This window comes from Grus americana, chromosome 1 (genome assembly GCF_028858705.1).
Source record: "Grus americana isolate bGruAme1 chromosome 1, bGruAme1.mat, whole genome shotgun sequence".
Classification (NCBI taxonomy): Eukaryota; Metazoa; Chordata; class Aves; order Gruiformes; family Gruidae; genus Grus; species Grus americana.
The window spans coordinates 187,846,365-187,858,511 of NC_072852.1; the positions used below are offsets into that span (position 1 = coordinate 187,846,365).

The 12,147-nt window shown below is 43.0% G+C and overlaps 1 long non-coding RNA gene across 1 annotated transcript in view; it reads right to left on the reverse strand.

Annotated features, from left to right (window-relative positions):
• Positions 1-8,945: 8,945 nt before the first annotated feature.
• The window catches only part of LOC129200536 (uncharacterized), a 208,637-nt gene continuing 205,435 nt past the window's right edge, over positions 8,946-12,147 (reverse strand). The window contains exon 4 of the long non-coding RNA XR_008574957.1: positions 8,946-9,252. This is a non-coding gene — a long non-coding RNA (uncharacterized LOC129200536). The remainder of the gene's footprint in view (positions 9,253-12,147) is intronic.

Consider the following 12,147-nt stretch of genomic DNA (forward strand, 5'->3'; position numbering starts at 1 on the left):
ACCAGCTAACTGGCTAAGATGCAAATTGTCTTATTCCCTTATTCTCCTGGACAATTTATATCCACCATAACGGCAAGCCCGGAGGCAGTTTCAAGTTGAACTGAGTTGAAATAAAATATTCTTGTTCAGTTAAAAAATAAACTGAAACATTTGATTTGGGTCAAGCCAATGTAGTAAAGGAAATATTTTGTTTTGATTTTCCCATAGGAAACCTGAATGCTTTGGGCAAAATTAATTTTTTCTTGCATAAAAAGTTGATTCTGTGAAACTTGATTTCCCACTAGAGGCCACATTGCTGGGAAGTGTCCATTAAGCTTTTGTGCTGAAGCAACCAATGGCCTGTGATGCTTTAAGGAGGAACTCTGCAGCCTTATTTAAGGAAACCTTTAAAAATCTATGCTTTATTTTAGTGAAACCTGAAGGGACAGGTTCTTCTTCATGTCTTTCTCTCAGCTGTAAATATTAACTATTTATATATCTGACAATAGCTTTTATATCACCAGAGGCCTCTACAGACATTTGATTTACTATAACACATTTGGCTTTAGATATTTTCATTTCAGCTCTGCTAGGAAGAAGCTGGCAGGTTGGCTTGTTCTGAGACAATATTATGCTGTGTTCTGATCATCTGAGTTACAAATTGGCCAGTTCCTCTGTACGTAAAATTTTATTTCATCCAGACACACATCAGTGCAAGTCCCATGACATAAAGCTCTATATTCCAGCGTTAGTACCAGAATCTCTTCCACTAATTGCTTCCTCAATTTAAACTGCCCTCAGTAGTGAGCATTTTCCACTTGATTTGCTTCAGTCTACTGCTTAAAGATGCACTGTCTCCTCTTGCTGCTGACAATTAACACTGGTCATCATCCAAAGTCTGTATCACCTCAGCTGTTATCCAGTGAAATAACATCTTTTTAATGAGGTGATCAAAACCATACACCATATTGCAGAGGTGGCATTGTGGGAACTTTCTGCCAAGCCAATATCATCTGTGAGGAGTCTTACATGCCTGTTAAAAGCTTTTTTATCCGTTCATCTGGTGCTATACGCTGCAGAAGAAGGTGGGTGCACTTCATCCTTCCTTCCTTTCCCCTCCTCCGATAACTTCCATCACTTTGTAAAGGATGACAAAGTTTTTAATTTTTTCCCCCTATTTATTGCTGATGCTTACTTGTAATTTTAGATCCTGCAGTATTTAAATTAGAATATTTTCCTCCTCAAGGTCAGTACAATACTACAAAAGGAAAACAAAATCTGGTTTGATTTTTTGTGTTCCAAGCACTGATTTGTCAGGATTTCTCTGGGCTTTTTTTCCTTCTTGTTTCTCTAGTAGCACATAAGCAGAAAAGCAAGAGTAAGCTGAATCCGTGAGGACCTTGCTACATTTCTGGTTGGACATTGATGGATTGAGAAGCATTTATAAGAAAAAAAAAAATCAATATTGAACCGAAGAGGTGGGTCTCCTCTGCTGGTTTAGCAGCATTACGTGGGGGCAGGGAGTAACCCAAATATGTTTGTACTTCCCATCTCCCCAGAAGCTCATGGGTTCACCAGTGTATGACAGACAATACCGGAGAACTGTGAAATAGGTAGGGATCTGCAGGAATTAAGATTACAAACATTTTTTTTCTCTGTGTACCATTCTTGCTCTTTAAATATGACAGAACCAAACAGCTGCAGCCCTGAAGTGATGATCTTAAAAAAAATAAAAATATATGGTTGCTATTTGTTACAGCTCTCTATTAAAACTGGCAGGTGACTGCTGTTATGTTTTCCCTCTCTTATTCCTGGGATAGCACATTTTCCAACTTGTTAAGTTACAGTATGTAATTTATAACCATCAAAGTGGAAAACATTATGCAGCACATGAATTAGCATCAGCATAAATGTCTGTTATTGAATGTGTGCTATATTTCTAGAAATATGCAGTTATTCCTCCTTGGCAAACCTAAGATTTTTGCTATCAGGTTTTGCTTAATTATGTTTGACTGATTAGAACAGCTTTAATGGATGCATGCAAGAGTTCTATAAAGGCCAGTCCCCAGTAGGTCTAATTTTGTGTGAAATTAGGCAAAATTGTGGTCTTTTTGCAAACACAGTGCAGCGTTAAATCGAGGTTGTTTGGGCAATGTGGACTGGGAAGAAGGTGCAGACTTGTAACAGAGACACACTGGCCGAATGGGTCCTTAAATAATAGTCATGATATTGTGACTGTGGCTTGTCAGCAGTGTCAGTTAACATCATAGGCTAGGATCCAGTCTGCCTGTTTGAGACGGGTATCTACCTAAATTGTAGGTGCATAGAAAAACAGTTGCCTTAATGGAAAGGCAATGGAGTCTTTCCATTGAGAGTCAATGGAAAAGCTTCTGTTGATTCTGTGTCAGTAAATTTAGGGGCACTCATTCACCGGACTGCTGTGCAGGATCCTACTCTATAACATCTCATGTAAGACGGCGATTCACATATAAAGCTACAAATTGTATCTTCGTAGCATCTGGTTCTTAAAACAATGAAAGCCAAGACAGATCTACAAAATATATTAAAAGAACCGTGTTACCTCCAGGTATGTAAATAGTTTTTTACATCTAGATGCAGCACTGTCTGAACTAGTTGACTCAGCTCAACTGACTGTTCTGAGATTTTGCTGCTTACTTCCAATGTTTTAAATGCTGTATTTCTTGCAGAATAATTTTACTATAATTTAAGGTGTTCCAGAGGAAACGTAACATCCTTTTGGCTTGGTGGCACAACTAGTTTCCACCTTCTTTTTTAGATGTAGTTTGTGAACAGGTACTCTCTATAGAGCCTGTAAAATTCTGCTGTGAAGGTCCTGGGGAGGTCAGAAAAAACTTACAACTTGATTTGTAAAAGAAGCAGTTATTATTTACCTAGCTTAATAGACACTGCTTTATCTGTACTCTAGTTCTTGAATATCACTGGAATCCAAATGTTTTTCTTTAGAGCACTTAAGGCAATAGAAACTATTTATTTAAAGCACTGAATCACTTAAGGAAACAAGTGGAATATTACTGAAAGCTAAAATGTTTTTCCAGTGGGGTTTGATATCTCAGTAAACATGTTGGCTTTCATTTTCTTCCTACTCATTTTTCAGTCCACCAAGGATCCAAATATCAACTATTCTATCAATTTCCACCAGGGATGCAGGTACGGTAAGTTGGAGTACAAGTGGAGAACCTGATCACTTTATGTAGTGCAATTTATACCCTCCCACACTCTAATATACAGCTGAACACCACTGTATTGTGGAGTCCAATAAAAGACAGACTTCTTATGTTATAATCTTTTAGGAAAATCCACACTTACTGAGCATGTCCGTATTTTACACACTGGTGTTGTACAAACATGGGCTACAGCTGAGCATCAGAGCCGTGCGGGGCAGGCATGGGAATCTCTGAGGGCATCTCTGATCTGAATGTTAAATTGGCTTTATTGAAATATCGCTTTTAAATGAATTGAGCCTGATGTCTCTCTTGTACTGGAATATGCCTTTTTAATGATGCTTCCTTGAAAGCTGTTGATAAGAGGCAGGAATGAGGGAACAGTCATTACCATTAAGTATTAAAGTGTTGAATGGTAAAAGTCATTGCCTTTCTTCCAACCACAAGCTTTTATAATGTCTATTAATACAATATAGGGCACTGCAGCTTTTTGTGGTACACACAGAGTCACTGAACTGACACACAGATCATCCCCTTGCACACAAATTAATCCCAGTTAGCTGCTGGTCAGCTCTGGTCATCTATGAGAAAGTCCACAGAGACATAGTGGCATGACCCACTGCAAGGAAGATGTATGTAGGTGTAAAGGAGTCCCAGGACTTGGGCAGATCAGAGTACTTCTCACAGCATACGTATCCCTTATGAGGATGGCTGTTAGCGTATTATCTAGCCTTTGCAGCTATCACGTATATGTCCTTGTGAGACACCAGCAAGAAAAGACTTCATGAAGGTTGCCAGTGCTACTGCAGCAAGGGCAGGGAGGATGCATGAGCACCCTTGGGCTGCCCATGGGGTGGATGGGAGGCACCCGGGAGTGGTGCTGACAGCGTTCCCTGGGATGTGCTGGCAGATACAGAGTGGCGATAGCCCCAGTGCTCCAGTGACTAACTGGGACCTGTACCACCACATGGTGAGCAGAAGCACGGGCAAAAAGGAAGGCACTTTTAATGCAGATGTGAAAGTAGATGTTCAGGGTGATAAGGAGGGGAGATACCAGGAGCAGGGGCTGCTGCAAAGCGGCAGAACCTGCAGAACAGAAAGTGAGAGCTGTACAGGAGGATGGAGAAGGATTTGATGTTTGATGTTTCATGGGTGAAGGGGAGAAATGGGAGGGAATCTAACAGTTATGGTTTGCAGATTCATAAGAGTCAAGTATCAGGTATATAGAGTCAGATGAGTCTTTGACAAAAACTCCCACCTCCTGTGGCCAGCTAGATTCCTTTGTAAGCCCAGAAATGACCCTTTCCCTCATCCACGGTTTGAAGTTTGTTACTTCAATGCAAAAACTGACAAAGTAAAAAAAAAAAAAACTCAACAAGATTATATCTTTGTCCAAAAGAGTCTTTAGGGTCCTGGAGAGCTCTCTTTAAAGTTTTAATCCTTTCTTGGCTTTCATACACTGTCGAGTCCTTATTTTAATGCCCTTTTTATCCTTCAGTGTTTCTCAGACCACTTTATCTCCATGTGTTTGTCAGACATGCTGTAGAAAGAAAAACTTCTCAAAGTAACTTAGACCCATGTCTCTGTTTGGACAAAGAAAAGCAGAGCTTGGCAGTGCAGTACAGTATCTTTCAAACCACTGGTAAATCAATGTAAATGGAAAATCTCCTGTTTTCACTCCAGTGTGTTTCCAGGTGTGGGAGGGAAACAGCTTATCTGAGCCAGGTTCTGCAGTGGGGCAGAATCTGGTCCGTAGAGATCTTGTTACTGCGATTTCACAAGGTGGTGTGCCAATACGCTTTCCTGTCTGAGACTGACTCTTAATACCTCTGACACTCGAAATCCAGTGACAGTCTGAGAGAAAACAGCAAAGAACTTGCCTTTCTAAAGGAAGGCTTGGAATGGACATGTGAGCTTTCAGTAGAAACTATGTGTAGGCAAGAAGTCATAATTAGTTGCACAGGTTATAATGGGGAGCAAATTCAGAATAGGGATTCGTGATCTTTTGTTTGCAGAGGCAGGCTCCTGGTGCTACTGGAAGTCCCACCATGGACTGCTTGGCAGAGGTTAGAGGCTGCATGTTTATATGTGTCTGGTTTTATTTATAGGGAGATTTTGGATTGCACAATCCACAGGAGAAAAGGCAGTGGGAAAAGTGCATCTCCTTTCCTGGTTGCCTTGCAGGAAGAGTTATTATGAACACAACTCATTTATCAACAACGTATTGTTTATTACAGTCAGGAGTTGTGCATAGGGTAGTTTGGAAATGAAAAGGACAGAAGTGCCTACAGCATGTTGACTTTGGAGAGCGACTTTTGCTATAAGGAAGTCGCTTCTGCCATTTGAGCCTTATACCTTGTCCCCAAGAAACACACTGGGAGACGAACAGAAATCAAACTGTTCTATGGTGCTGGAAGACTTCAAAGCTATGAGACATACCTGACACATGCTAGATGGAATCAATACATCACACAGGAGAGCAGCAAGCATTGCACCGAATTGCTTTTTAATGCTCCCTGTGTGGTGTTTAATATAACACATGGCATTAAAATGCAAGATTCAAGCCAGAATTTTGCCTCTGAAAGTAAATCTGGCATCCACCCAAATGCTTGACAGGAGATGAGCCTTGTATTGTTCTCTAATGGCCAAAACCCCTGGGCCCTGCCAGCCTGGCAGAGTCTGAGTCCTGAGTCAAGGGCTGCTCATGGAATACCTTTTTCCTGTAAATATGTGCTTAAACACCAGGCTGCTGAACTGCTGCATCCGGCTTGAATTATCCTGTGCTGGTGATAGGTGAACAAAGAAAATAGCGTGATCCAAGACAAATAATGAAAGGCTTTGTAAAAGGAAGAAGTTCCTTTTCCTAACAGCAAACTCCCTGAAACCAAGTGAATCAGGCTCCCACAAAATGTAAGCTGGAGAATGTGGGGCAGATGTGCCTGCATCAAAATGCACGAACTGTCTCAGTGACTCTAAATACTAAAAAGAAATTATCCAGGCATATTTTATGGGCTGCACTCTGCAAAGTGTTTTCTGGCATGGGGATACAATACTTTCTGGGACTGGTAGGTGCTTCTCCAAAATAAACAAATCAATGTGACCCACCTCACTATCCAGGCTATGGAAAATTAGTTATTACAGAGAGTCATAGAAACTAGAAATCAGCCTGATACTTTAGGAAGGCCATCCCAGGAGGCACTGAGCTCCAGGAAAATGCAAATGTGTAGATGGAGAATGGTGCATCCCTCCTGCTTGCAGCTGTCTGGGATAGAGGTCCCCATTTTCCCATCCTGCTGTTGCTGTTTAGATGTTTAGATATGTTGGTTTAAGTTCCCGTAAGGTCCCTGGCATCCATGTGTGCTGGCAAGTGAGAGCAGTTAGTTCTGTAATGTCCAAATCAACTAGCAAATTACTGCCTGAAGTCTGCTTTCTGTGTCCCCCCCACAGCTTCTGGGATGAGCTACTGGTCCGGGTTCACATACACTGTGTAGCCGCTGACTTATGAGATAAGCAGCTCAGTGCTTGCACTCTCTGTCTCATGCATGCTCGCTGGTAAAGAACAGGAATGAGCCATTAGATTCAAAACTTGAAAATCAGAAATGCTCCAGGGTGTATAATCAGCTGGAGGAAAAAATCCCATCATTACACTGCTACTACAGCATCCACCTTATTTGTGCCTCCAATTCAAATGCATTAAACTTAATTACACAGTAGTACAACTCCAAGAGAGATTTACCATATTGGGATAAGAAAAGCTTTAAAAAAGCACTCCTTCATTAATAATTGAAGCTGCGCTTGTGCTGGCAACAGAGGAAAGCAAATTGATGCCAACCTGTGGGACATGGTGCAAAGAAGCAATCTTAAAATGTTTTAATAAACACATACGAATCCTGAGTTTGTGGTCATTTAATCCAGAACGTGGAGTCAACAGATGGAAAAATCCATTAGGTCATCTATTGTGTGTCCCTGGCAGTGCAGGACTGCTGCAAGCAGTGTGTTTCTGTTGAATCCGTCTAGTTCTCCACACCCCAAGCAATGGGACACCCGGTTCCTAGAATATCTTCCTATGAAAAGACTTTTTGGTTTTTTCCCCTCCGCAATGGGCAGTTTAAATTCACCTTGTGATTTCATCCACTGTTCCTAATTGCATCTCTTCTGCTGAAGGAGGTAACTCCCCTTGGTGTTCAGACTCTTCAGATGTTGATAAGAAAATCGCTGTGTCCCTTTTCTTTTGCAGATGTGTTTAAGCCCAGCTCTATGCATATTTAGCCATTTAAATCTTTCTTCCTGCAGCCCCCGCGTCCTTTTTGCTGCTCTGCTTTTACAATTTCTCACTGTGCATAAGTCTTAGCATTTCAGCTTTGATGGTAATACAGCACTCAGGACAGGTTTGGCAAACCCTTGCATCCAAAGTGGAAGATAATTTATCCTATTGTTCTTCCATTTTACAATTAGAGATAGACAATTTGCTTTTGCTTGGACTGTCTTCCCACCACCTTGTGGGCTGGTACAGATTGTCCTTTCCAGTGCAATTCCAGCCACATTCAGTCCTTGAAATTGTGTTTGCAGCTTTTCCCCTTAAAAACAGTGGGGGAAAAAAGAGAAAGTGAATTAGGAGCTTTTGCTGTTTTCATTCCATCATTAATCCTGTCAGTTCTGAAAGCGTTTGGGAGAAGTCAAGCATGGGGCAAGCTGGTGGCAGGCAAAGGGGATAAAGCAAGGCAAATGCTTTGGAGGACTGGTGAGCATCAGTGGAAAAGGGCACTTTTGAGGAGGATGGCTGCAGAGGGTATAGCAAGGATTACAATGGGAGGTTGAACAGGGGAGACTAAGTAGGCAGGAGCTGGCAGGAGGAAGAGATATGCCAATGGCAGCTGATGGGATAGAGGGATAGTGGGGGAGAGAGAAATGGTGCAGTACTGCTGACAGCTAAATTTATAGCCTTCTGGATGTATAGGGTGAGAAAAGCAGACTTCACAGTGCAGCAGAGAACATGAGAAAGCTGTATTTGTAACCTCGAAAAAGAGCTCATGCTCTGGGAGAACCTTCTGTACTGAGAGTAGGTCTTGATATAGGATGATGTGGCACTGTAAGATGGAGCAGAGTGAATAGGCATTAAGAAGAAAAGTCTTCCACCACCATGTGCTTGACATAGCAGGGCACTGTAATAAAAAAGAATGGCAGAGGTAAGAGCTTTAATGATAAACTTCCCCTCAGGGGAGCAAGAGGACCCCAAACTCTAGGGGAATCTCTATTCAAAGATTCCTCTTTTAGTTTATAGCACTAGAAGGGGAATATTCTGCTACTACAGAATCATTCCTCCAGAGGAGAAGCCCAGGGGTATGCATCTAATGTGGTAAGAACGACAATATTTGGATAAAGTTGTGAAAACAACCTCATCTTCATGGATCCTGCCTGTTCCTCCAGGATAACAGGTATTTGGAAAAAAATATTCACTGTTGCAATTAGCATAAGGAAGCCTGTATATCAGTTGGTTTTGGTTTTAACTCCATGTGTTGGGTTTGCGTGGCAGGGTTTTGGTGGCAGGGGGGGCTACAGGGGTGGCTTCTGTGAGAAGCTGCTAGAAGCTCCCCTGTGTCTGACAGAGCCAATGCCAGCCGGCTCTAAGACGGGCCCGCTGCTGGCCAAGGCCAAGCCAATCAGCGCCTCTGTGATAACATATTTAAGAAGAAGAAAAACACTTAGAGAGAGAGAGCTTTTGCAGCCGGAGAGAGGAGTGAGAAGATGTAAGAAACTCTGCAGACACCAAGGTCAGTGCAGATGGAGGGGGAGGAGGAGCTCCAGGCGCCGGAGCAGAGATCCCCCTGCAGCCCGTGGTGAAGACCATGGTGAAGCAGGCTGTCACCCTGCAGCCCATGGAGGAAGGATGAGGGGGTGTAGCGATTCCACCTGCAGCCCGTGGAGGACCCCACGCCGGAGCAGGTGGAGGCACCTGAAGGAGGCTGCGGCCCGTGGGAAGCCCACGCTGGAGCAAGTTCCTGGCAGGACCGGTGGACCCGTGAAGAGGGGAGCCCACGCCAGGGCAGGTTTGCTGGCAGGACTTGTGACCCTGTGGGGGACCCCCCGCTGGAGCAATTTGCTCCTGAAGGTCTGCACCCCGTGAGAGGGACTCCATGCTGGAGCAGGGGAACGATGAGAGGAGTCCTCCCCCTGAGGATGAAGAAGCGGCAGAAACACCGTGAGATGAACTGACCGTAACCCCCACTCCCCGTCCCCCTGTGCCGCTGAGGGGGGGGAAGGTTGAAGCCGGGAGTGAAGTTGAGCCCGGGAAGATGGGAGGGGTGGGGGGAAGTGTTTTAAAAGTTGATTTTATTTTCTCATTCCTCTACTCTGTTTTGCCTAGTAATAAATTAGATGAATTCCCTCTCTAAGTTTGGTCTGTTTTGCTCGTGACAATAATTAGTGAGTGATCTCTCCCTGTCCTTATCTCGACCTACAAGCATTTCGTTATGCCTTTTCTCCCCTGTTTAGTGAATGAGGGGAGTGAGAGAGCCGCTCTGGTGGGCACCTGGTCTCCAGCCAGGGTCAACCCACCACACTCCATGATGCTCAATGCTCAGAGAAATTTCCCATGGGGTCACAGCCAGAGAAGTATCAAGAAACCTACTGGGGTTTGCAGACAACCCACTGGAACAGATTAGAATGTAAAAATAATGGTTGTTTTGTTTTGTTTTGTTTCTGAGCAAATTTCTTCAGCTGCTCTCTTATTCATAGGATTTAGCCACATTTCTGCTTTTTTTTTTTTTTCTTTAAGTGTGCAATCGAGATTTTCCTGCTGGAAATAGTCTCCAGCAAACAAGTGCTTGACTGTTAAGCAAGCTTGAGTCTTCCTGTTTTAAATCTTTGCCACTGCCACACCCATAAGCATCCAGGGCAAAAAGTGAATATAATTTCCCAAAGTATAATGATAGAATTTCCCAAACAGTAAGTGAGCGTGAGATAGGAAGCTCCTTTTTTGATTATTTAATGGCCCACATTCATTAGTCATAGTGGTGTCACCATCCCTTGTTCCAGCTGCATGTGCTTGGGCAGGGTTTTGGACAGTGCAAGCAATCTCACTTTGCAAGATGCTTTGTGTTCACAGTCCAGCTGGAGATTCCATGGTATATGGACACGCATTTTCATATGGGTTAACTGCTTGAGCACAGGAGCAAGGGGTTAGGCAGTTCCTCCATGTGAAGCAATTCAGCAAAGTTCAGGATCTGTGAGGGATTACTGCAAACCAGCAAATATCCCCTTTCCTGTTCTGAGCAGGAAAATATTTGTACGTGCTTACCCTGTCCTATACACATAAGAAAAGGAACAAAACAAAGCAGGACTGCCCATGAATATAATTCTGTCAGCTTGCTTACACCCCAGTACCTCGAGAAATGTCAAACTGTTCCTGCCTTGTGGGAAGAAAAATGAACCTATGCTTGGGTAGACTTACAGGGCAGATTTTGCCCAAAGGGTGCCTGACCAGTGGCATGTGTCTATCTATATTTGATGCACCTGCTGATCTCAGCCCTCTCAGTATATTTTATAAGTTACTGAATATGTTTTTCTTGCAGAAGTTAGCCACCCTAACTTTGACTCCTTCATTCATTCGGTCACCATGCTGGTTTTCTGACCGCATGCACTCCTTGCCAAAGAAGGGTCTTGAGAAATTGCTTCTGAAAATGATCTGAAATTGCAAGGAGTCCCATGTCTCTGCTTTCCAGATTTCTTTAAACAAATATTATATTGGATCTGGTGCTATATTTTATAAGCCACACTGGAACAGCTCAATAGTTTAAGTTTTGTCTCAAAATAAAAAAAAAAATCCCTTTTGGTTTGAAAAAAAAAATCTCATTTCTCACTTAAGGTGAGGAGTAATTCTTCTGTCAGCTGTGGCGACTCATCAAGCTACAGAGCTTTGATAGTCACAGAGAACGTTTTTCTGCCTAAAGTCCTTTCTCATCCTGTGAGGAGCAGGGAATTGGACTCGATGATCCTTATGGGTCCCTTCCGACTTGAGATATTTTATGATTATATTATTATACGATAAAGTTTTATTTGGGAGGCAATCAGTTTAACTGGTGTCTGCTTAAGGATTTAAAATTCCCAATCTCTTCATTCTAGAATAACCTGGTTGGAAGGATGGCAGGTAGTGGGCTGCTGCGAGCAGCAGAGACAGAAACCAGGCTAGGAGAAGGCAAGATCTTCAGCTGTGACTTGTTTTGGCTGCAGCACTGTTGGAAAGAGAGGTACCACCTCCTCCTCTCCCTACAGTGGTATCAGCCAAGCAGCGGCCCACACTGGAAGCCACGTAGGGATGACAGTGCTGCTGTTGAAGAAGCACTGAGAAGGATATAAGGCATTGGGAAACAGCAGCGCTAAAGCACCACACATGCCTTGAGGGAGGACACGTTGAGTGGATGCAATCTGAGGAGGACTTGCCTTGAGAGGTTCTGAATGGCTTATCCCTGCTGTATATTTGATGCAAAGGTACAGTGAGGCATTTTTTTCTAAGCAGATCCAGCATCGAGTGGTTAGGAATGAAGTGTCTAGACAGGACTGCTTTAATTTTCAGCTATGTAAAAGGCAGGTCCACCACAGCCTCTTCTTACTGAAAGTGAAAGCAGGATGGAAATCGTATATAGATTTGAGGGCTGGTAGAGTTCTTTCACCCTCGTTTGGTTGAAATAGTTGGGTGTTCTGTGTTTGGTTTCCATTCCTGCCCAGTGAAGCAGTGTAGAGTGAAGATGGAGTATCCCTCTGCAGACATATCCTACTTTGGTGTTACTGTACAATAAAACCAGAACATATCAGGAGTCCAAAAAAGCAACAAATAAGTATAGGGACTTAACAGGAGAGATTCCATTTAATTGACTATTAGTGCAGGTATTCAAGAAGCGATGATAAAGACAGGACGCATTTGTAGAATTCTACACAGAAGAAATGGAAGTAGCAAAGTCTAAGCAAG